Source organism: Tursiops truncatus, chromosome 10, assembly GCF_011762595.2.
Source record: "Tursiops truncatus isolate mTurTru1 chromosome 10, mTurTru1.mat.Y, whole genome shotgun sequence".
Classification (NCBI taxonomy): domain Eukaryota; kingdom Metazoa; phylum Chordata; class Mammalia; order Artiodactyla; family Delphinidae; genus Tursiops; species Tursiops truncatus.
The window spans coordinates 22910607-22936784 of NC_047043.1; the positions used below are offsets into that span (position 1 = coordinate 22910607).

At 46.0% G+C, this 26178-nt stretch overlaps 1 long non-coding RNA gene across 4 annotated transcripts in view; it reads right to left on the reverse strand.

Annotated features, from left to right (window-relative positions):
* LOC117313804 (uncharacterized) overlaps positions 1-26178 on the reverse strand; it is a 93538-nt gene that overhangs the window by 41415 nt on the left and 25945 nt on the right. For all 4 annotated transcript variants that reach the window (XR_012323969.1, XR_004528388.2, XR_012323971.1 and 1 more), the window contains 2 exons: positions 24528-24571; positions 4575-4651 (listed from right to left, as the gene is read on the reverse strand). This is a non-coding gene — a long non-coding RNA (uncharacterized lncRNA). The remainder of the gene's footprint in view (positions 1-4574; positions 4652-24527; positions 24572-26178) is intronic.

Below are 26178 nucleotides of genomic sequence, written 5' to 3' on the forward strand. Positions count from 1 at the left end.
GGTCCCCTTCCATCCCTGGAGGTTGGCATGGCTCAAAGCCCCAACCCTTTAATCACATGGTTGATTTTTCTGATGACCAGCCTTTCATCCAAAGTCATCTCATTGGCATGAACTCAGGTGTGATCCAAGGGACTCATGAATAATAAAGATACTCCTATTACTGAAGAAATGCCAAGGAATTGGGGTCTTTTCCAGGACCCAGGGACAAAGGGCAAATTCTTTATTGTACAATAGGGACATATAATTTAGTTGGCCCTCCATATCTTCGAGTTCTGCATCCGCGGATTCAACCGACTGCGGATCGTGTGCTATGTTTACCACCAGAGGTTGGTTGAATTTGCAGATGTGGAACTGGCAAATACAGAGAGCTGACTACGGGATTTGAGCATCGCCAGATTTTGGTATTCCTTGTGGGTCCTGGAACCAATCCCCTGCAGCTACTGAGATATGACTGTATTATAAAATAGAGATGAGAAATCCTGACATATCTTGAGAAATCTATCACAAGAGCTTAGGTATTTAGCAAGTGCATTATGAAAAGAAATCAGCCAAGTGCAGTGTCTTATCATGGAAGCATAGGATCCAAGCATCCAGTTACTGTAGGAACTGAAATTGGTTGTAATAAAGGCTCAGACATTGTAAAGGAATTAGTATTACAAAAGATGAGAGAAGTTGAGGACTATGTCAAGATGCAAAAACGAAAGATTTGTCACAATTTACTTATCCTTTGCTTTCTCTTAGGGATGGAACAAGACTAAAGATTAACCCAGGAAGCATACAGTAAAGTTGGCTTCCTCCCTTGTACAATTCCACATTAAACATATTCCACATTTATATTCATATGGAATTGATTTTGAGTAGAGAGAGACAATACTAATCATTAATGTATTTCATATGGTTAGAACCAATGTATCATTTATGTAATGTAATAAAGCTTTCTTTTCCCTCTAGCTTGAAATGCGTATTTTACCGTACACCTGTTGACCTAAAACAGACTGCCAGGTACTTCTCCAGCAAAAGTAAGTTTACTCTGGATCAGCAAAAAATTGCAATTCAGAGCCTGTAACCACAGCAAGAGGAGAGCAAGTCCCTGCACAGGAAGGAGAGGAAAACCTCTTTTAAAAAGGGGAAAAGGAAGTTGGGAGGGCTATAGTAAACAGTCCACTGGAGGAATTGAGAGTTCAAAGTACAGTGGCTTGTCATTGGTTGAGTTGTGACAGCCTCTCATTGGCTGAGCTCTTGCCGGGAAGAAGAGGAAGTCTTTCTTTTTCCTGTTGGGCTTTGCTATTGTCACAGGGTGTGAGAGCTCCCCCTTCTGGCCTCCTGACTATTTTAATTGAGGTTTCCGTTTATCAATTTTTTTTTTTTTTTTTTTTGCGGTACGCGGGCCTCTCACCGCTGCGGCCTCTCCCGTTGCGGAGCAACAGGCTCCGGACGCGCAGGTCCAGCGGCCATGGCCCACGGGCCCAGCTGCTCCGCGGCACGTGGGATCCTCCCGGACCGGGGCACGAACCCGTGTCCCTGCATCGGCAGGCGGACTCCCAACCACTGCGCCACCAGGGAAGCCCAGCCCTCAATTTTTATATACCAAATTCTTATATACAACTTAGGTCTCTTTCTGGGCTTTACGTTCTGTTTCATTGATTAAGCTGTTTTAGTACCAGCAACACTTGATTTTAATTATTGGGTCTTTCCATTACATTTTAACATCTAGTAGGTCTGATACCCTTTCATTCTTTTTTTTTTTCCCAAAAAATCTCTTGAACATTTATTACATTAAAAATCCTATTATTATTGTAATTGCCTTATATTCATAGATAACTTGGGAAAATTGATATATTTACAATAATGAGGATTCACATTCAAGAACTAGGGGTATTTGCATTAATGTTTATGGTCCTTCAAAAACATTTGTAATCTTCTTTCCAGGGATGTGAATGGATGTGTTTCTTTTGAGTGTGTTTCTTAAGTATTTTCTATATCAATATTGTGAATGTGAATTTTCTAATTATATATTCCAACAGGCTGTTGCTGATAAATAGAAAATCTATTGCTTTTATATGTCATTTTGCAATTGTCCACGTATCTGCCCTTAATAGTTTTACAGTTGATACTCTTTGATTTTTTAGGAAGATAATCAAGTCTGCAAGTAAGAATACTTTGATCTTTTCCTCCTTTCCAATATATCCAATATATATTTAAGCTCTTTAATTTTATATTATCTTATTGTATTGGATATGATTGCCTAGGAAGTGTAAATAATAGTTAATGATAGTGGCCATAGTGGGAAATTTGCCTAATCATAGGAATGTTTCAGTATGTGTTATGTTGTTTGTTGATTCTTAAGCATGATAAGGAAGTATCTTTCTATTCTTAGGTTCTAAGAATTCTTTTTTTATATACTTATAGGATTACTTGTTCAATTTTATTAACTATCAGTAATCTAGATGATCATGTGGTTTATCTCCTTTGGCTTACAGGTGTGACAAATTTGTATATATTTAAAAATATTAAGCTATCTTTGAATTCTTGGTTAAAATATCTCATACTAAAATTTCATCTTCTGGATCAGGACTCTGGAAACCTTAAAATTTCTTCCAGAAATTCTATATATCCAGTCAGCTCCCAGAAAACCTCCTATAACTAACCTCTCAAAAAGAAGACATTTTTTCCCCTTTGTTCTTAGTCCAATATCAAAGGGAACCTCCAAATTCCAAGTAGGTCAGGCTACTAATACACACAAATCAATTCTGATAAAATCATCATACAATAAGTGACTGTCGTTTACTAAGTGATTACTCGGTGCTAGGCATTGGATTAAGATAAATATTTTACTTAAGCCTTAAAATTACCCTTAGTTTCTCATCAAAAGTATACTGTAGTTGAGACAGGAGGGAAGGGGACAGAGCACAACCTTTAAAAGAATGACATAGCCATTGAAGATATGACAAAAATTGGTTAGAACCTAATAGGCCCAAGATGGCAGCAAGATTCAACTTCCAGTAGACCTTGAGCCTCATTATAGGCTCACTGTAATACACTAGGCTGCTAAATGGAGTAGGACCCTATGGCCCTTCCCCCACACCCACTCCTACCCCATGTCCTCAGTCTGCCTTTTGTCTGTAGAAAAACTTTAGCCAAAGAATAAGTTTAATCAGAGAAGTGAGAAAAATGAAGAAGCAAAGGAAAGTAGTCAAACAGGACAAAACAATATTAGTTTAGTCATTAAGCAAAGTCAAGGACTTTTAGTTCCTCCTCAAGGGCTATAGGTAATATTCTGAGCCATATTCTTTGAGCTGTCTTGTAAATACTGAAAACCCCACCAGGGAGAAGAATTTAACTACATAATGACCAGACTGTAGCCATGACATAAGTGGCCACAATTCCGAGAACTGGCCTCAAAGAAATGGGAACAAACCCACCCTGGAACAGAAGGCTAACTGTATTTAAAACAAATCAAGATGACGCTGATTAGACGACCGCATGACCAATTTCAAGATGACTGTCAGAGCTGACTGTGCTGTTTCTGCATGTAGCCCCCTCCCTCTGCCTATAAAAGCTCTTGCCGGGACTTCCCTGGCAGTGCAGCAGTTAAGACTCTAAGCTCCCAATGCAGGGGGCCGGGGTTCGATCCCTGGTCAGGGAACTAGATCCCACATGCATGCTGCAACTAAGAGTTCACATGCCGCAACTAAGACCCAGCAAGACCAAATAAATAAATGAAAAGAAAAAAAAAAGATACTGAAAACTGACTGATAATGAAAACACAACAGGCTGAAATTGGACATGGCTAAAGCAATACTTAGACCAACAGAACAAACTCAAAGAAGCAAGAAAGAATGAAACACTAAGATGAAATAGAGAACAACAACTTATATAATAGAGAATATTAACAAAATCCAAAAGCTGGTTTGTTGAAAAGTTTCTTAAGATAGACCATTACCTAACCAACAAGAAAAAAAGAGAAAAGTTACCAAAAAAGTAAAGCTTAAAAAAAAAAAAAAAGCTCTTGCCCACTGATGGGGGAGGGGGTTGGCCTTTGGGCCGGAGTCTGCCCCTCAACCCCCTGCCCTCGTTGTCAGCCTCCGAAATAAAGCAAACTTTCCTTTCCATCAACATTGCCCCTCTAGTATTGGCTTTAGAGAGACAAGCAGCCCAGCCGACCCCACTTTTGGCAACAAAATGACACACCCAGAGGTGCTATGACAGTTCCAAGGCCAACCATAAAAGGCCAAAGAGTGGCCCAATTCCTGGAAATCCCTGCACCTTCTCCAAATAGCTGGAATATTCCTCCCACTCATTAGCCAATGAAATTACCCAGCCCATAAAAACTAAGCACCCCATATTTCCGGGCCATGCGCACCTCCTGAGACAGACCGCATTCTGTCTATGGAATGTGTACCCCTGCTTTCACTTTACTATGGCTCTGTACTTGAATTCTTTCCTGCCCGAAGCCAAGGACCCTCACTTGGCGGCCCTTCCCAGGAACTTGCCTGAGACCTGGGACATGACCATCCTCTCGTGCCCCATTTTCCTGCAGATGCTTTACAAAAAATATTAATAAATCTACTTACCTATCACTTTGCCTCTCGCTGAATTCCTTCTGTGCCAAGACATAAAGAACCTGAGCTTCATTAAGTCCTGAGATGAGCTGTGTTAAAAAAAAAAAACTCTGCTTACAATGATAATTTTCAAACCTACACAAAAGTAATGAGAAGAGCATAGTGAGTCTTCTTGTATCTGTCGCAAAGCTTCAACAACTGACAAAATTTGGTCATACTCATTTAATCTACCCAGACCACATTTTCCCCCCGGGTATCTTTTAAAACAAATTCCAAACATTGTACCATTTCATTTATAAATTCTTCAACATTATACCCAACTCATATTGAGTCCCTGCAAGCTGACAGCATAATGCTAAAGCGCAATTCATTATAAGAGATTCTTTTTTTAAAAAATAAATTTATTTATTTATTTATTTATTTTTGGCTGCATGCGGGCTTTCTCTAGTTGCGGCGAGCGGGGGCTACTCTTGGTTGTAGTGCTGGGGCTTCTTATTGCGGGGGCTTCTCTTGTTACCGAGCATGGGCTCTAGGCTCGCGGGCTTCAGTAGTTGTGGCTCGCAGGGTCTAGAGCGCAGGCTCAGGAGTTGTGGCACAGGGGCTTAGTTGCTCCGCGGCATGTGGGATCTTCCCAGATCAGGGATCAAACCTGTGTCCCCTGCGCCACCAGGGAAGTTCCTATAAGAGATTCTATAAAGGTTTAAAGCAATGCAATCCAAATTCACAGGGCAGTGAATGTAATTACACAATCTACAGAACTGGAGGAAATACATACTCTTCGAAGAATCCTACATGGACTTCGTTTCACTTAACTGAGTTTCTGATAAGAATTGGGAGGGAGGGAGTGATGTTCAAGGTTATGTATTCTGGCAAAAACTTAAGAGTGCAAATTATTCTTGTTGGTTAAGAGAGATCCATTAAGCAGAAAGTAGACTTAGTATCTTGTAGAGAAATTATATAGCCTAACCAGAATTCATAACACCTAGTCACTGCACAGGCAAGTGACTTGAGCTCTTGGCAGGATTCTCTGAGATGAACTGTCTTTTATCGGAATGGTGTCTCTTAAAAGTGGACAGCCAGAGTGAAAGAAGCCACATCCCATCTACCCCCAAAGTACCTTCTTATGATTTCATTTATATCAAAGTCTAGAAAATGCTTATTAACCTATAGCGACAGTAAGTAGGACTGGTTGTTTGGGAATGGGGGTGGGGAGGGGGAGGAGAAAGGGAATTACACAGAACAAGAGAAAACTTTATGGGATTGTGATGATGGTTTCACGGGTGTATACATTTGACAAAACTTATTGAAGTCCACCCTTTAAATCTGTGCAGTTTATTTTTTGTCAATTATACCTTCATAAATATATTTTTTAAAACGAATAGCCAAGGGATTTCCCTGGTGGTCCAGTGGTTAAGACTCCACGCTCCCAATGCTGGGGGCCCAGGTTCTACCCCTGGTCAGGGAACTATATCTCGCATGCCGCAACGAAGATCCCGCACGCCGCAGTGAAGATCCCGCCCGCCACAACAAAGATCCCGCATGCGGCAACTAAGAAATGGCGCAAAAAAAAAAAAAAAAAAAAAAAGAATAGGGACTTCCCTGGTGGTCTAGTGGTTAAGAATCTGACTGCCACTGCAGGGGATACGGGTTTGAGCCCTGGTCTGGGAAGATCCCACATGCTGCGAAGCAACTAAGCCCGTGCGCCACAACTACTGAGCCTGCGCTCTAGAGCCTGTGAGCCACAACTACTGGAGCCCGCGTGCCTAGAGCCTGTGCTCCGCGACAAGAGAAGCCACCGCAATGAGAAGCCCGTGCACCGCAACGAAGAGTAGCCCCCGCTCGCTGCAACTAGGGAAAGCCCGCGCAGCAACGAAGACCCAGTGCAGCCAAAAATAATAAATAAATAAATATATATATATATATTAAAAAAAAAAAAAGAATAGCCAAAGGGCAGAGTAGTGGAAAGTAGATGCCATTTCAGAGATGCTCCAGGTCCGGATCACAAGGGTAACTCACAATAAGAAGAGACAGGAGTCTGAGAGCTGACATCTATGAGCCCACAAATTAAGGAAATTATGCACTCTTTGGGTTCATAAACTGCTCTTTGGTTATAGAGTCCTAAGCAGCCAGTTGGTTGAGTCAAGGGTGGAGATGTGAGCCCTGCTGGCTCAAAAGACTACCCTGGAGATATAGTCCTTGCCTCCAAGGCTCTCCCAGGTGTTCTGCGAGCAGTCTGATAAAGCTGCCAGCTTCTTAAAGCAACAGGACATTTTTTGTGTACCTGGACCTTGTCATGCTCAGGTGAAGCTGAGAACACGGTGTGTTTGTTTCTGGCTTGGTAGCTAAATATAGAAGCTAAAAAAAAAACCCCAAAATGGGCATGGGAATTATCTGGTACCCAAATCCCACCAAGAATTGCATTGGGTGTCTAGTGGAATTTAGCCATCAGGCGGGAGAAGATGCCAGCCAGTCACTACGATCTAGAATTTTGCTGTCAGCTCGGGACTCCAACCTGGACAACTGAAATTTCAGGAAGGATTGACCAATTTTTGTACGACAAATTGGTCCAAGTGGTGGCTCAATGCACGTGGGTAGAGGGAAGGCTGCTCTTGCTGGTTTCTACCTACTTACCTAACAGGCTGCTTCAGAGGAAGCACACCCCATTGACAAGGCCAGGTGTTTCCATTACTAGAGTCTTGCCCCTTTATGCTTTGCAGTCCCATCTCAAGTCCTTCATTTCTCCCACTGGGAAACATTGGGGTTGCCCAGGGTTGGCATGGGTTGCCCAATCCTACCTGCCCTGAGCTTCTTCCTCATGCCTGAGGGGCTTGAGGCTGTCCTGAGAAATGCAGAAGACTACTGCTGCATCCTCCACCTTTGGAGGATGGTTGAAGTACCAGTCTAGACTTGAGCCAGTCCTCAGGGGCTGACTAGAAGGGGTATCTTACCCTAGACAATGGAAGTTGGAAGGGCTGGAAGGGTGGGCCCCAGATAAGGCCTGGGAGAGAGCTGAGAGCCAAGCCAGGGAGCCCGAGTTCCCATGCAAGTCTAGGATGGTAGAAGGAGCTCAGTCAGGACCAACCAGGAGAGGAGCAATTTGGGAACAAAATGGAAGATGGGAGGATGGTTGCTCTGAACAGTCTGTGGCTTGTGCCACTATATCCACAGGCCATCGGAGCATCATTCATGAGGGGGGAAAGCTGGTTTGGAGCTACAGAGGCAGGGTGAGCCCCACTCACACTCCTGCTGCTGGGCTGTGGCTCCCTTAGAGTCACCAGGGGAAGACTCTGAAGAGTTCTGGGCGCTTGGGGTGGGGGGCTGTTTAATAAAGCCCGTATCATTGGGTCACAATTTCCCATGCCCCTATTATTTGCTGATGGCCATGATGCTTGATCCTAAAAAGATCCTGGTGGCTCCTACTAATGGCCGTCTGGTATTTCCGTATCTCTCAGCAGATCATTATTTTCTCTGTCACTGGGAGTTGTTCATGGCATTGTTTCACTTTGCCAGGAAAAGCCTGACCACAACAGTAATTAGACAGTGGGTCCAGTGCTCCCCTAGTGGGGCTGATGCCCCATTAGTCATGGCAGACTTTTTTTTCTTCCTTGACATAGATTTTTACTTATTTTTCTTTTTATTGGGGTATAGTTGCTTTACAATATTGTGTTAGTTTATACGTACAGCAAAGTGAATCAGCTATACATATACATATATCCCCTCTTTTTGGATTTCCTTCTCATTTAGGTCACCACAGAGCACTGAATAGAGTTCCCTGTGCTATACAGTAGTGGCAGACTTTAAAGCCGCTGCCTGGATGCTGCTCTGAGGGTCCTCAGCCTTACTGAGCACTACACCCCTGGCCCAAGTTCCTGATCATTCTTGCAAATGTTCTAGGCTTCCTCTTTTTGTTCTCTCTTCCTTGGTGTCACTAATCATGGGAGATGGGTGGACTGCTCCAGTCCACTGCTCCTGACTTGAGGGGGTGAGCCGGAACTGCCGTCTCTTCATGTGACCCCCTGAGGGAGATCTCTAACACTTACACATGGATGTTCTCCTTTGCATTCTAACATTTGCTATGAAACTTACTGGCATGGTTCTGGAGCTCTCCACAAGTCTAAACCCTGTGTAGGTGCCACCCCAAGCATCCTGCCCCAGAGCCCAGCCTGCGTGGATGCCAGGGATATTGCTGGTGCAGGACCTATAAGCTTTGTATCAGCCTCCTTCTCTTTCTCCTTTCATGACTCTGTTATTCCTCCAGTGTATCAGAGGAAAGTTCCAGCCAGCATATTAAATGGCTAATTCTCTAGACCTGGCACAAGACTACGAGAAATCATCTTTGGTCCAAAGGCTTTGGATTTTTGGTGACTCATTATAACCATTGCATTGGTACAACTATAAACTGAGTAAGAAAAATCATGGGGCATAATGGTGGAGACCACCAGCTACACACCAAGCTCCTCTCTTCTTGGGATACACACACTACATTTCCCAGACACCCTTCCAAACAGGTTTGGTCACATGACCAAGGTATCTCCAACGGAGACCAAGTTACCTCCAGTGGAATGTGAGCAGAAGTGTACATACCAAACTCCAGGCCTGGTCTATTAAAAAGCTCCCATGTTCCTCCTCCTTTCTCTTCCCCCTTCTTCTGGCTGATTGGCAGCTTGACACCAAAGGTGACCTTGGAAGCCATAAATTGAAATTGGCAAAGCCACTATCAATCCAAGTTCCTGATAGACCATGAGGAGGAGAGCTGCTCTTGGAATGCAAACCTTCTCAGCAGTGTTATATAAGAAATAAACTTGTATTATGTGAAGGCTGAAACTTGTGTGTGTGTGTTTTAATTACCACAGCCTAGCCTACTCTAACTAATAGAAGGTGAGATCAGGAAGCAATTTTATTTTCATTTCTCTTTGTCCCTTTAAGCCCATTTTGTGGGACCCATTCTCCTTCTGCTCCTTGATGGACATTTAAAACAGGTTCCATGACCTTCTGGTCATTGTATGTAATCCAAGCTCACCTGGTCTAATTTCCCCAAAAGTTTAGTAATTAAATGGTCTGGTTTCATGTAATGGTAAAACTTCAAACTTTATTTAAACACAAGGCTTCTTCCCTTTCTTTGTGCCATATACAGACCAGCTGCCTTCACTGGGAATTGAAGTGTGCAGTGATCTCTCACTTCCCATTTCTTGCTTTGTGGCAGAAACTGCTGTTGTCTCCCAATATTCATTCACCTCTTCTTCCTTACTAATAAAACTCCCAAATTTTTAGTGGACTTGTAGCCACCCTGAATAAAGACTACATTTCCCAGCATCCCTTGAAGCTATGTGTGACCATGTGACTAACTTCGGCAGAAGGGTCTGAGTGAAGTGAATGAGGAACTTTTTGATAATGCTCTGGATGGCCGGGATGGTGCTCCAATTCCCGTTTCCCTCTTCCTGCTGGCTGGAATAAGGACCCAGCAGATGTGGTGATGGGTCATTTCAACATTTCAGGTGAGAGCAGCATTCCAGGGAAGGGCAAAACAGCAAGACAGAAGGACCCAGGGTCCCCAACATAGTGGAATTACCATATCCAGCCCAGGAGTCCTTATGCTGGAACGATTCCATGAGAAATACTTTAACTTTTGTCTCTTTTTAACATAGAGTTTTTTCCCCCAGCAGCTGCTCCTGTATACTTACTATACAGGTCATCTTTTATGTGTGCTTCTGTCTTTCCTCCATCATCTTGCTAACTCAGCTTGGACCTTGGACCCCAACAGGGTTGGAGTGGTGAGAGGGAGAGGCCGAAAGGTGCCAGGGGAGGATTTATTTGGCTAGAGCTCCTGTGAGATGGCATAAGTCATCCCTGGGTTTTTAGGAATAGGTGATCCTTCCTTTCATTAGGCACTTTTGTGGATACTTTTGGAGACAACTCCTTCCCTTTGCTAAGATTTCTCACTCCCTGATTGTTCCATGTGGTCAAATGCCCTGCTTAGGCTAGTCAACTATATTTCTTTCTCCAGCCTCTACAAGTCTGGCAGGACTCTATTAAGCTCACCAATCCCTCCAGGTGACACTTTTGGACAGGATCTAACATCACCCTGCGTCAGGCCCCACATCTGGTCCACAGGAAACGTCATAAATCCAGTGCTGGTATCTGGGAAGGCTGGCAGCCTCTCAGCCCAGCAGCCTCTCTTGTTCCACCATCAGGGCAGCTAGCCAATTTGGTTTTTGATTTTCAGAATGAGCCAGCCACCAGCTCTCCCAGTCCTCCACACTGCAGGGAACACACAGTAAACTCTCTGAAGGATACTATGAAGCCCCTTTCCCTGGGCTTGAAGGGAAAGAAATGCCTGCCTCAGATTTCCTCAAGAGGCTGAATAGCTACCCTGTTCCTACTCCCATCTATGGTCCCACCTTTATGGGGACATTCCCAGGCTTGGCACTGTAAAGGTGCTCTGGCACCTTCCCTCATGATTCTCCTCTTGAGAAAGAGATTCAAACTCTTTAGAAGTCATTTCTCTTGAATAAGAGCTCATTTGTCTTGTCTGTTTGCTTTCCAAATACCAACCTCACCCACTTACCTCATATCTTCCAGGGCATCACAGAGGAATTAACATGCCCAGAAGCTCTAGTGAAACTGCATTCTATTCTCCTTCTGTTTGAACTTCCAGTCTACCTTACCCAAGGCCACCTGCAGTGACTCCACCGGAGCCACTGTCACTGCCACTATCCCCAACAGAACAAGGGGCTCTCACCCCAGCTGTAGTAATTAGTCTGTGGTGCAAGTAGTATCTCAAGGTTAGTTCAAAAATGTAACCTGAGTTTCCCTGGGTCTCACTAGCCTGCAAGGACATGCAGATGGGGTCATCTTAAGGTAATAACCCAAATTTTAGCGTCTCTTCCCAACCCCTGCAAAGTTCCCTTCTCTGCTGAAGTATTTCTGGGGATCTGAGGGAAGTCTCACATGTGCTCATAAATTTAGCCATCCAGGGATATTGTAACTGTCTCCATCTCCTGCTGAGCATCACACGCACTGAACTGGAACCCTCGAGACACCAAATCTGCAGGGTGTGGGGGGTGTCTCTGCCCAGTGGTCAGATGCCTTTCCTCTCTTTTGTGATCCATTTCATTATTGGGGCATCCAAGCAATGCCTGTAGGCCCCAGGGTCTTGCAGAGCTTGTAGGACCACAGCTTCCGGATTGACATTCAGCCTTCTTCCTGACTGGGATGGAGGCAGGACTGGACTAGGGATGGTGGCAAACAACATCCACTTACTCCTTTAGTCAACAGGTATTTCCTGAATTCCTCTTCCATGCTAGTCACACGGTGAACAAGATAAATGTGGTCTCTGCAACCAAGGAGTTTACAGCCTGATGCAAGACCAAAAACCAAACCAAACACACACACACACACACACACACACACATACTCACAGAGCCACAAAAGGCACTTAAAATTTAATGTTCAAGACTTTGTTATTATTGGGTCAAGTTCATTGTACTTGGCTACTGCTTCTGCCTGGGTGAGTTCTGTGCATGAAACCCGTCAACCTTCAGGCAAATAGACGCTGACAGCCGGACAGCCGGCCTTACCTAGGGCAGCACCACCCCTCCTCACCATGCTGCTACAGGGATCCACTGGGGCCCAGGGCTGGAGGTTAACCCTTACTGTGCTGCAAGTGTCTGATTTTTTTTTTTTTTTTTTTACACTCAGCGACAACCAAAGGAAAACACTTATGGTACCTCCCCCATCCCACACCATGGTTTCCAAACTTTCCATTCCCTGCAGCAAAACTGGTTAAGAGACTGGACAGGCCACTGTGATAACTTCAAAAATATAAGAGGAGGCCAGGGATCTGTTAATCCTGGGGTAAGAGGGGTCAGGCCAGTGCAGACCAGACATGGGGAGGTGAAAAACTTTGAGAGAAGGTAAAGGGAAGGGCTATTTGTGGAGAGAGAGGGGTTGGGTTGAAGAAGGAGGTATTGGAGGAATGGAGGGCAGTCTTGGAAGCCCATCTTCTGCTGGTCTAGGGAACCAGAGATGAGAGGGAGAAAACCTGGAAATGAACCTGGAAACTAAAATTCCAAAATACACAAAAAGTAACACTGAGGAAGGCAGCCAGCAACACCAACACTCCAGAGACAGATTCATGCCGGATGAAGTGAAAAGAACAGAACAACAAGAAAGACGCTTCAGTATCCTCCAAGAGATGACTGAACATATAATGTTCATTAAAAGAAAACAGCAATTAGGAAATAAAAACCAGCAGAAAGGTGCCATCGCTAAACAACTGAAGAATAATATAATTCAATAAACAGTTTGGGAGAAATGATTATTTGGGAAAATACATACATGTAAAACATCTAATGTAACAAAAATCCAAATATTTTCTATTATCTGAAAAGAGGATGTTCTAAGCTGGCTAAAAGAATAAAATGGTCCAATAAAAGAAAGGAGTAGACTGATAAATTTAACCACAATTTTGTTTTCATTTTTATAGTTAATGAAAAAAATTAAAAGCAAACAAATAAATTAAGAAAATATTGGCCATTCTGTATGTAAGGACACAGGCTCTGAATCCAGACTCCTTAGGTAGGACCTTGGGCAAGTTCATTGACCTCTCCATGCTTCTGTTTCTTCTATAAAATAATAATTGCACCTGCCTCACAGTGGGTCAGGATTAAGCGAGTTACCAAGTTACTACATGTAAAGCTCTTAGAACAGTAGCTGACACATGGAAAGCAGTCAATAGCTATTTCTATTTTATTTTGTACCATGTAAGAAATTCAGACACAAACAATTCACAACAGAGAAACCATAAATAACAATTTAGTGAAAAGTTCAACTTCACTAATAATGAATGAAAATTAAAACAATTCAAATTTTACCTTTCTAGTTGGTAAAGACTTTAAGATGACAATAGAATATTCCTTCTCTAACCATGGGGGTTATGTTCCAAAAAACCTCCTTGGATGAAAACATTGTGATTAAGGAATTTAGGACTTTATGCAAAGTTAGGGGTAGGAGAGATCAAAACCTTTAGTAAACCTATGTCCTAAAAAGGTTTTATGCCACCTCACCATTAGGATAGCTACTATCAAAACAGAAAATAACAAGTGTTGGCGAAGATATGAAGCAATTAGAACCCTTGGGCACTTTTGGCGGGAATGTAAAATAGTGGAGCCGCTATGGGAAACAGTGTAGTGGTTCCTTAAGAAATTAAAAACAGAATTACTATATGATCCAGCAATTCCACTTTTGGGGATATACCCAAAATAATTGAAAACAGAGCCTCAGAGAGATATTTATACACCCATGTTCATAGCAGCATTATTCACAATAGCCAAAAGATGAAAGCAACCCAAGAGTCCATCAGTGAATGAATGAATAATCAGAACGTGGTCTATATATAAAATGAAATATTATTCAACTGGAAAGGAAATTCTAATGCATGCTACAACATGGATGAACCTTGAGTATATTATGTTCAGTGAAATAAGCTGCCACAAAAACGTAAGATTCCACTTATAAGAAGTAGTCAAGGGCTTCCCAGGTGGTGCAGTGGTTAAGAATCCACCTGCCAGTGCAAGGGACACATGTTCGAGCCTTGGTCCGAGAAGATCCTACATGCTGCAGAGCAGCTAGGCCCGTGCACCACAACTACTGAGCCTGTGCTCTAGAGCCCGCGAACCACAACTACTGAGCCCGTGCGCCTAGAGCCCGAGCTCCGCAACAAGAAACCTGTGGCACTGCAACGAAGAGTAGCCCCTGCTCGCCACAACTAGAGAAAGCCCACGCGCAGCAACGAAGACCCAACAGAGCCAAAAAGAAAGGAAGAAAGAAAGTCAAGGGACTCCCCTGGCGGTCCAGTGGTTAAGACTCCGTGCTTCCACTGCAGGGGGTGTGGGTTTGATCCCTGGTCAGGGAACTAAGATCTTACACGTTGCGTGGCACAGCCAAAAAAATAAATAAAAGTAAAAAAAATAAAATTAGAAAAGGAAAATAGTCAAAGTTGTAGAGACAGAAAGTAGGATGGTGGTTACCAGGGGCTAGGGGAAGTGGGAATGGGGAGTTGTTGTTTCATGGGTACAGAGCTTGTCATGCAAGATGAAAAGAGTTCTGGAGACGGATGGTGGTGATGGCTGCACAGCAACGTGAATGTACTTAACACTACTGAACTGGACCCTTAAAAATGGTAAAAATGGTAAATTTCATACTATGTGCATTTTACCACAATTTTTTTTTAATTTTAAGATTTGTGTTTTATGTTAAAAAATATTCTTGGGCTTCCCTGGTGGTGCAGTGGTTGAGAATCTGCCTGCCAATGCAGGGGACATGGGTTCGAGCCCTGGTCTGGGAAAATCCCACATGCCGCAGAGCAACTAAGCCCGCGCACCACAGCTACTGAGCCTGCGCCTCTGGAGCCTGTGCTCCGCAACAAGAGAAGGCCGCGACAGCGAGAGGCCCGCGTACCGCGATGAAGAGTGGACCCCGCTCACCGCAACTAGAGAAAGCCCTCGCACAGAAACGAAGACCCAACACAGCCAAAAATAAATAAATAAATTCATTAAAAAAAATCTATATATATCTTTAAAAAATATATTCTTTATTTTTACTAAAATAAACTTATAAAGAGATGATCAATTTTACAAAACTTAGATTGGTAACTGCTGACTGAACGATGATTAACCCTTCTTTACTGGAGAGCAGCCTCCAAAGGCATCTCTCTCCTGCAGTTTCAATGAAATGTTTGCAAATCAGTTCTAGATTATTACCGCTAAAGGGCCTATGAAGAAGGATTTTGTCTGCACATAGTTCTCCATCCAACACTCAGCGCCTTTCCAATTATCAGTAGGAATATGTAATGTACTGCAATTATGTAATGCAGTTATGAAACAGAGAAAAAGTGTGGTCTAGACAGGATGTGCTATCATCGTCACGGCAGGAAGAGAAACTTGTGCACTGCCCTGGAATAGCTCATGGTCCCAGCCCTGGGATTCTGATTCACTGGAGGGGGTGTGGCCTAGGCACAGATGTGTGGAAAGGGCCTGGCTGGCTCTAATGTGCACCTGTGGAAGGGGTGGGACCAGGGAAGGGAGACTTCGCTTCTACTTGGGCTCCTCCCCCAACTTTCAGCTCAGCCGTAGATGAGGGTTTCCATTTCCTGGGTTTTAATGCCTTCCTTTTGCAATAAAGTGAAAGAGTTGGACTGAAGTGGGGTCTTCATTCCATGGCAAGGCAACACGGTATGTGAGGAAAAAACACAGTCATCTTCTTCACTCTCCCCTTACATCAGTCCTTCCTGCCTTGAAATCTGTGTCCCGTCTGTCCCTACCTGCTCCTTGGTGGCTGTCTTCTTTCAAACGTTCAACACTGCTCACTGAAACAGTTTCAACAGCCTCCCAACTAATTTTCCAGACACCAAGCTTGATCCTCCCCAACCCACCCCGACCCTGCCTCTGGTAGCATCCTTCACTGTGGATGAAATTTCTGGCTTCATCACAAGGGTGTGTTTGCTCTGCCTTATACACCATTTTATCAGGTCATCAAGATCTTAGCAATCGCCAGGGAGCAATTTACATTTTTGCAACATGGTTCCCATTATGCTGCTTTCTCCTCCTTTCTTCAGCAAACCCTCCGTGTTTTCCTTTGTATAAGAAATGAGCCAATGGGAGTTCTCTGGTGGTATAGTGGTTAGGATTCAGTACTTTCACTGCTATGGCCCGGGTTCAATCCCTGGTCGGGGAACTGAGATCCCCAAGCAGCGTGGCGAGGCTAAAATAAAAAAGGAAATGAGCCAGGATGTTATGCTGCAGGTTTGCCATTTTGACTTATTCCTCACGATCAGCAGAGTTCTAAAGGAATTCTGCTTTTGCTGGGAGTTGTGTCTCTGTCCACACATCTGGGCATTGGGTGTTCCCTGGGGCCTCAGTCAAAGTGCCTCTCTTGGGATTTCCACCTTGCCCTTGTGGGGCTAAAAAACAAACTTAGAAAGCTCCTTGAAGGCTGGAACTTCGTCTCATTTACCGTTTATTCCCAACCCCTACATAGTACCTGGGATATTTATTGAATGAATGACTCCTCCATCTAAGATAAATATTAGAAAAAGTCCTTTAAAATTCCCCAGGGTCAAAAATGTTAGAAGCACAAAACAAGAACTGAATGTTCTTACTTTTCTCAGTTCCTTCTTGTCATAACCGCTGTCATGTCTCCTCCTCCCACCTCCTCAGCTTCAAAAACCCACAGCAGACTCCTGGGCACGCCTTACCTCGGACTCCATACCCCACAAGCGCCAAATCACATCCAGATGCAACCAAAAGGGACAGCCTAATACTCAGGGATCAACTTTACTTGGCCTCAGACTCCCACAGAACACTTAGCAATTCTCATCACAGAATGGGATGCATATTTTAGTCCAATAATGTTAATATTAGCACTAATTCCTCATCGATCTCTTCATCCACTCAGAAATTCAATGGCTCAATAGCGAGGAGTTTGGAGCAAAGGTAAGTACATGTTAGATGTGGGTAAAGACAACCCACTTCCAATTCTTACTCCCAGGGAGCTTTCTATACACAAGCAGGGAAGAAAACTCCAGAACTAAATAGGGTCAGGAGGTCCATCTTAGGAATTTTAAGATTGAGAAAGGGATTTAAAAAAAGAGAAAGGGATTTGCCTGTATCTTGATGATGTGAAAACCATATCAAAATATCATCTGTCACTTAGAACGGAGATAGCCCCAAGTCCTGGGCGGCAGGTGCCTGGGAGGGGGTAACTAGTGCACACCCAGAGACTTGGTGCTGTTTATATTTGGCCTTGAAAACCTTCAGAACCAACCTTCCTCAGGGTTTTCTGTGAAGGTAAAAAGTCTCCTCAACTCCCAAATGGCACCTAAAGGAGATGTGTCCTTGCCCCAATTGCTCCAGGTGAGGAAAGGATCTCGTGAAGAACACCCCAGTGAACAAACAGCAAGGCCCGGCCCCTTGCCTGCCTCTCACCCTGTCCTGGGCCTTCCTCACTGCACACTGCCCTCCAGCTGTGCAGCCCAGACATACCCAGCTGAGGCTCCTGCTTGGTTTGGAGGTCATCCAGAGTTGAATACGAGCCCAGAATTTCAGCTTCCTGTCCAGGAAAACAAGGTACATAATTTTTTTTTTAATTTTAAACTATTAGAATTTCAGATTTCCATTTTCATTTGCTTACTTTCTAATTGTTCCATTGTTTGGAAGACAGAAATTTTCAGTCCCTGCCTCTGTTAAGTCTTTATTTTTTTTCTTCTTTTTTAAAATGGAGATATAATTTATGTATAGTGAAATGTTCAAATCCTTTTTTTGTTTTTTTTGGTTTTTTTTGCGGTACGCGGGCCTCTCACTGTTGTGGCCTCTCCTGCCACGGAGCACAGGCTCCAGACGCGCAGGCCCAGCGGCCATGGCTCACGGGCCCAGCCGCTCCGCGGCATGTGGGATCTTCCCGGACCGGGGCACGAACCCGCGTCCCCTGCATCGGCAGGAGGACTCTCAACCACTGCACCACCAGGGAAGCCCTCAAATCCTTTTTTAAAAATTTATTTATTTTTGGCTGCGTTGGGTCTTCATTGCTACGCATGGGCTTTCTCTAGTTGTGGTGAGTAGGGGCTATTCTTCGTTGCGGTGTGCGGGCTTCTCACTGCGGTGGCTTCTCTTATTGCGGAGCATGGGCTCTAGGTGTGCAGGCTTCACTAGTTGTGGCACGCAGGCTCAGTAGTTGTGGCTTGCAGGCTCTAGAGCTCAGCCTCAGTAGTTGCGGCACACGGGCTCAGTTGCTCTGCAGCATGTGGGATCTTCCCGGAACAGGGCTCGAACCCATGTCCCCTGCATTGGCAGGCGGATTCTTAACCACTGTGCAACCAGGGAAGCCCAAGTCTCTATTTTTTTTTTTTTTTTTGCGGTACGCGGGCCTCTCACTGCTGCGGCCTCTCCCGTTGCGGAGCACAGGCTCCGGACGCACAGGCCCAGCGACCATGGCTCACGGGCCCAGCCGCTCCGCGGCATGTGGGATCTTCGCGGACCAGGGCACGAACCCGCGTCCCCTGCATCAGCAGGCGGACTCTCAACCACTGTGCCACCAGGGAAGCCCCCAAGTCTCTATTTTTAAAAAAATATTTATTTATTTATTTATCCATTTGGTTACGCTGGGTCTTAGTTGCAGGAGGTGGGCTCCTCAGTTGTGGCTCACTGGTTCCTCACTTGCGGTAGGCAGGCGCCTTAGTTGCAGCTCGCCAGCTCCTTATTTGTGGCATGCGAACTCTTAGTTGCTGCATGCATGTGGGAATTTAGTTCCCGGACCAGGGACTGAACCCCGGGCCCCCTGCATTGGGAGTGTGGAGTCTTAACCACTGTGCCACCAGGGAAGCCCCCTCTTTTCTTTTTAAAATTAATTAATTAATTAATTTATCTTTGGCTGTGTTGGGTCTTCGTTGCTGTGCACGGGCTTTCTCTAGTTGCGGTGAGCGGGGGCTACTCTTCATTGCAGTGCGTGGGGTCCTCATTGTGGTGGCTTCTCTTTGTTGCGGAGGATGGCCTCTAAGCACATGGGCTTCAGTAGTTGTGGCTCATGGGCTCTAGAGCCCAGGCTCAGTAGTTGTGGCGCACGGGCTTAGTTGCTCCGTGGCACGTGGGATCTTCCTGGACCAGGGCTCGAACCCGTGTTCTTAACCACTGCACCACCAGGGAAGTCCCTCATGTGATTCTTTTATCAAGTGAGAGATTCTTTCACAGTTTGAAAAATTTCACTCTGTTTGTATGTAGAATGTTTTGGAACTCATGTTATGATATCAGTTCAATAAATTAAATGGCTGATTCCATGATGGGGAGGATAGATCTCTGCAGAAAAGTTTCTTCCTCCACCTCCCACCTCCAACCCCTACTCCTCAGACCAGGGTTTTCATGAAGCACAAGCCTCACTCCAGGTGGGAGCCCTGCTGAGGCTGGAGGAAAGCCTCCAGAAGGTGACTAATACACTGCATTTGGCCCCTGGTTGTGGGCAGTGGCAAGTGGACAGGCAAAGTTTGAAGGCTATTTTCCAGACACATGATGTGAACTTCAAGCCTCAGCTGACGGTCATGTGGTTGTGTGGTGGTGGCAGACTATTTATTTCATGAATGGAAGGACTCAGGCAGTGCAGAGGATGACATGGGCCATGTTGTCTGTATCACTATTGCCCTCGGGTCAGGGGGCAGGTCATTATGAAGCCCTTGCCAGTGGGTTCCCTGGAGCCTAGGTGAGAGACACATGAGATGTCCCACACCCATGGATGTGTCATAGATGGGAGTATAGTTTACAGCATGATGCTTAAAATTATCGAAAATATCACTTTTGACACCCTAAATGGGACACAGTGGTCTGTTTCAGGAGCACAGTGGCAGAATCTAGCACTTGTGTGAGCCTCCTTTGGTTAAAACATTATCAGCCCCCTCCCACCCCGACCTCTGATCACCTCCCCCACACACACAAACAGGGTGGTCTGGGTCCTAGGCAGGCATTAAGAGTCTGCTGTTTGTACTCAGCTTAGCTCCACCCATGGCTGAAGAGCTGTGAAGTTCACGGTGGAAGATCTCCAAGAGGGCGGTCTTTGCTGCCCCTGTGATTCAGCGGGCATGATAAGTTAACCAGCCATCTACCAGTTCTGGTTTCCTAGTATGTATATGATTTAGAATTAGAAGCACATAAAAAATAGCCTTATTACTGGGACCTCTGCCTCTAATTCCACTTTGCCTTCATATAATTCTTTATAGCATTATGCAAATCTAATCATGCCCAGACTCAATTTTTAAAAACACTTTCCAGAACCTACTGGATAAGACCCAAACCCCTCGGCATGGCAGGCAAGTCCCTTCAAGAAAGCCTGTCCAATCTCATGAAAGCATTTTGTAGAGGACACTTTTGGCATCACAAAACGGCCATCCCTACTTCCTTGCTGGCAAAGCTTTTGAAATTTTATTTATTTATTGTTTCAGTGCTGCCCTCCCATATATTCAGAGAAGACGGTCCCTTCACGGCCGAAAGAGATATATTACTATGATTGCTTTAAATCAGCCACACCATTTCCATTCCTTTTCCCATGATGGATTTAGGAGTGGGGCTCTGGGCCCAGTGAGACATGGGGGGGGTGTTAGTGGGGAGTCGGCGGGGGTACTTCTGGGAAAAGCTTTCTACCTCTGTACATTGCTGTGGAGGATGTGGGATGTGGTGTCTGCAGCTGAGGCAGCCAACCAAAGTCTATGAGACTTTGAGTCCTGACACACTGAGGATGGGAGAGCAGAAAGTTGGAAAGAAGCTGGTCCCTGATGACATCATAAAGCCACCAAATTAACCAAGAACCTTTCTTTCCCAGGAAACTTCTTCACCCAGAACTTTTTTTTTTCCTTCTGTTTTTTTTTTTCATTTGTTTGTTTAAGCCTTTTCTGGTACTTGCAGCCACAAGCATTCTCACTGATAAACCTGCCCAACATCATCTTTTATAATTCACCTTTCCTTCTACTTAAATCCTGCGGAGGTCTCTCTCACACCTTCACATTCTACACACTCTCACCTCAGTTTTTGGTTCTGTCATGTAAATTCTTCTTGGAGTTTTCCCCAGGTGCTGCCCTATGACCGCTTCACTTTGTGACCCCTCCTTCCCTCCCTCAGTCTCAGCAGCCCCGAGGTCCCCAGCTCTAACTTCCTTGCGCTGGATCTTTGGGGGAGGGTGGGGATTTGGACTTTAACAGAGATTCCAACACTACAGGTTTCCTTTGGAGACTCCTGAAGGCCCAGGTCGAGTTTAGCCCTGCACTGAGGGCTAGAACTTGAGTAACGTATGGACCCTTTTGGAAGACATACAATTCTCATGGACTTGACCTAAATTATTTTTATAACAAATGTGTGCAAACACAGCTAACTATGAACTCTTCGTGCTTCAGTACTTAAGCAGTCATAAACCCAAAACAAAGTTGCAATAAGTACAAAGAAAAGTGGAAAGACAATTTAAACTAAAAGTAATTTGATGTGATGAATAGTGTCATTTTTTCTGAAATGAAGTTGGTGCTGGCAACGTGAACACATAATACCTAACTGGCTCTTTTGAAGTTGACACAGTATTCCACTGTGTGCCCAGCATGATTCAGTTCTCCCCCTACTTGTGTCTGTTCAAATAATCAAGAAATCTTTGTCAGTACGTGTCCCCTGGACTTCACTTGGTACGAACGCAAGCCAGACAATTAAAGAAGTGCTAACTTGACCACAAGTAGGTAAACACACAACACAAATGCAGGCACTCACATGCAGGTCCCTAGATCAGTTACACAGGATCCAGAACATGCTTAAAATACTTTCCAAAAAATTACCAATGAAACAAAAACATGGAATTTAATAACTTTCACAGAGCATTCATGGAACCTCAGTTTGAGAAACACTATCCTAGCACTGACCTTGACTTCTGGTGTGACCTTGGGCGAACTGTTAGCCATCGTTCAATCTCTGTACATTGTGTACAAACAAGAATAATTTGGACCACTACTATTCTTGGGAGATGAAGGAAGTTAGAGGAGTTAAGGACAATGTCCCAAGATCTTCAAGGACTTTAAAGGAAGGGGTGAGGATTTATGACAGATCCCTAGAGTTGGACAAATAACGATAGCTCAGACACTCCAGTCCAGCTTTGACTTTGGAGTCAGAAGGACTTGTGTTTGAACTCCAGATCTGCCAATTGCTGTGTATGTGTCTGTGGGCAAGTTACTTGATTTCTCTGACCCTCAGTTTCTGCCCCTGTAAAAGTGGAAGTATCTCAAAATACTGCTGCCAGAGCTGCAGTGAGGGCCAAATGCGATGACTTGGGCAAGTGCTGAGGGCAGAGCCTGGCACCTAGCAAGGCTCAGTAATCAGCAGCCTTTATCAGGAAGAGGCCAAAGGTTGCTGAGAATGCCACAGGCTTTGGCAAAGAATGATAGAAAAGAGAAAGTGAAGATTCTAAGATTCTGTCCATAAATAACAGTATTTCTGTTATGTGACTGTCAGCGTATTTCACACTAATGAGCCCCGCAGCTACCCTAAGCTTCCGCTCAGCCTTTCTCTTTTCTCCCTCCCTGGCTGCCTCTCCAGAGCTCTGCCCGCCCCGGTTCCACGTCCAGGCTTGAAGCTCCTTCCCTCCAGGTTTTCACTTTCTCCAGTAATTATCGTAGTGTTGGTCACCTGTGCAGCGAGCGCCCCCCAGTGGTCTTTCTGTTCATTACAGGGACCGTGGGGCCTACAAAAGACTGAAGAAAGGCGCGGTTTCCAAGGGGGCAGGACTCAAGAGGCTCAGGCCTTTGCCTAGTCCAGCCACTCAGGAAGCCGTTCTGGATCTCCCTCCTAGCCCCCGCCCCCTTTCGGAAGAGAGAGGCGGATAGAAGTCCTGGGCGGAAAGCAGTAACTTGCCACAAATCTAAGGCAAGTTACAACCTCTCCGGGCCTGATTCCCTTTTTTTTTTTTTTTTTTTTGCGGTACGCGGGCCTCTCACTGTTGTGGCCTCTCCCGTTGCGGAGCACAGGCTCCGGACGCGCATGCTCAGCGGCCATGGCTCACGGGCCCAGCCGCTCCGCGGCATATGGGATCTTCCCGGACCGGGGCACGAACCCGTGTCCCCTGCATCGGCAGGCGGACTCTCAACCACTGCGCCACCAGGGAAGCCCCTGATTCCCTTTTTAAGAAGAGCCCTGCCCCATCCACCTCAGAGGTCCCAAGGAAACAACCAAATGATAGGTGAAAACACCGGGAGAGAACCGAGCATGTGCTTTTCTGTAGGATCTCACCATTTCATCACGGCTTTGCTGGTTGGAGGGCGGGGGCGGGGGGGAAAACCCCGGGCGGATGTGGACGAGATAAAGGGGGAATGAACTCCTCCCTCCTCAGCCATTGCTCTGCACTGTGTATCCAACGTGCTGCTGCCAGAAACCACTTTTAAAATAACACCCATCTAATCATGCGTTTCCCAGCTCAAAGGCCCAAGGCCCTTCCTCCTCACCTTCAGAATAAATGAAACTACTAATGAGATTACCCCACCTCACTCTGCCTCTCTGGGGTTAACACATACAGGCTCTGTTTTCCAGCCACAGCTGCGTTTTCACATAACCATGTTTACGGCTCCCTGCTATTAGCCAGGAATGGCCTTGCTTCCTTTCTGCAAATCTTTGTCTGACTTAAAACCCAGTTCCAGCTCCAACTCTTCCATGATGCTGTCCTTGATCTTGCCTCGCCCCCACTCAGGAGGACCTGGCCTGCCCCTCCTCTGGGTTCCCACAGCCTCTTCCAGCTCTGACTATAGTATGGGTAAGGCTGTCTTCTCTGATTATATACATATACAAACACATATACACATACACATGTGTATTTATACATATACATATATACATACATATTTATACACACATATACATATACATGCCTTGCTCCCCCTCTAGACTGTAAATGCCCAGAGTGGGTTGTGTTCCTGTATGTATCCTTCATAGCTCTTACTGTCAGAACCCTGCCCTGCACAAACCCTTCATAACTGTGGAATGAATTGGGACATGGAACTCAGGGACCCAAGTGACACATGAGAAAGCCACAGATGGAGATCATGTTAGTGGGGTTTGGATGGTTGTTTCCATCAATGGGGCCTGTATGCCATCTCACATTATCATCCCAACAGACCCCCGGGGGTCTATTAGCGCCATCTTTTGGTACTTTGCTTCCTCTCATGTGAGGCCTCGTTACTGCTCCCTCCTGGCCCTACTTTCTCCAAGCCTAATCAGTCCCCTTTGGCTTTGGGAAGCATATTTTCCAAATCAAGAATTGGAGTACATTGTCTGACAATGATATTTGTACTTCAGAGGTGACAGGTCAGAATATGTTTGAATTGGGATTGTTCTGGAAAACTGAGGGTGCCTTTTGGCCTTGGGTACTTCCTATGCTTTGGTACAACTTGCGGGGGGGGGGGGCACTCACCAACTAGGAAACCGGTATTCTGGTTCTCCCCGGAGTGCAAAACCCTGACGGAAGAAATGAATTGTTAAGGACGCAGAAGGAGACCTCTTAAGGACCACTGTTAATCTCTTCTCCCACCTCCTGTCTGTTTGTCCCTCTTGCCTGGATTCTCCCCCTCAGCAGGACCTAATGCCTGCTGCCTAAGCTCTCAGCCACAGCCAGCCGCTGCTGCTTTCTCCCGCGCTGCTTCCCTTCATCTCCCTTTGTCTAGGGTCTTTGTCTGCGGTCTCCCTGCGGTTCACAGTCCTCCGCCTCCCCTCCCTTTCTCCCTGGCCTTGCTGCTCCCTCCCTCTCTGCGGGGGCCGGGAGGCTCGGCGAGGGGAGCGGGCTGGGTTGCCATGGTCACGTCGAAGCCCGCCGCAGCTGGCCAGGGCAGCTGCTCCCGGGGCTCCGGATGGGCGGACAAAGCCAGGCGGCCTTGGCAGCCCCAGAGCCGGAACCCTAAAGGCCTGAGACTGGGGGGACTGGGTCCCAGGATAACCCTGAGCTGGAGGTGAGAGGGAGAAAGCGAGAGCGGGAACAGGGAGGGCAGGAGTGGGGAGTGGAGTTGGGCCCTCCCCTCTTGGGGAGGGACCGGGCGGTCCAGGCTGGAGGTGTGGTGGGAGGAGGGGAGTGTACCTGAGCCAGAGGGGTGGGGAGGAGGGAAAGGATGGGGAATAGAGTTGGGGGCCGTGGTGTGGCAGATGGGCCGAGGACTAGGATGTATCCAAGTAACCAACCAAGAGGTCTGGGGCCTCTGTGTCCTGCCTTCAGAAGCAGGTTTGCTTCAATCTCTGGAGTTGGGGCCTCTGTCTCCCCTGGTCTGTCCCTCCCCTTCTCAGCCCTAACTCTTCTCTTCTCCCCAGTCCCTTCGTTTCAATCCCCGTGCCTCCGTCTTCCTCTTCTCCCATCTCTGGGTTTCATTCCAACCGCTTCTTCTCCCCTTTGTCCTTGTTTGGCATCCCCTTGAGGCCCTTCTCTTTCCTGCCCTCCTCTCTGAGTGTCCCCCCACCCTTTCCCCATCGTCTCCACTCCAGTTCACTTGCTCACCCAGCCCTTTTCCCCAAACTCCACACTTCCCACCTTTTGCCGTGTGCCCTCTCATCCCTTTCCTCTGTCTGATCCCCAGTACCCCTCTGCCTCAGCCTCAGTTTATCTCCTGCCTCTCTGAGTTCCATCACCATGGCCCCATCTCTTTCCATCCCCCAGGCTGCCCACAGCTGAGCTCTGCCTCGTCTTCCTCCCTGTGCTGTATCATCTCTTCCTCCTCCTGCTCCTGGGCCTCAGTTTCCCATGTGGACTTGGTGGTATCAAGGCCCAACTTACACCCGGGGCCTTGTCCACCCCCTCACTCTGCCCCCCACCCCCCAGTGGATTCTCACTCTCCCCAGCTGCTGACTCAGAGGCAGCTGCATCTCCCAGGAAGGGGACAGCAGCTTGTGTGGGGGACCCATCTGGCCCATCCTCTCTCTCACTGGTCCTGCTGGGCTTCCCTGTAGTGGCCCAGTAGTCTGCAGGCTAGATGCTGCTCTCTTCTACATGCCTCTCCTCACATTTTTTCAGCTGTTCCTCCTCCTCTTTCCTGGGCAGCAGAAGGCCATTGGCTTGAAGGGGAGGGAAGCCCTGAATTGGA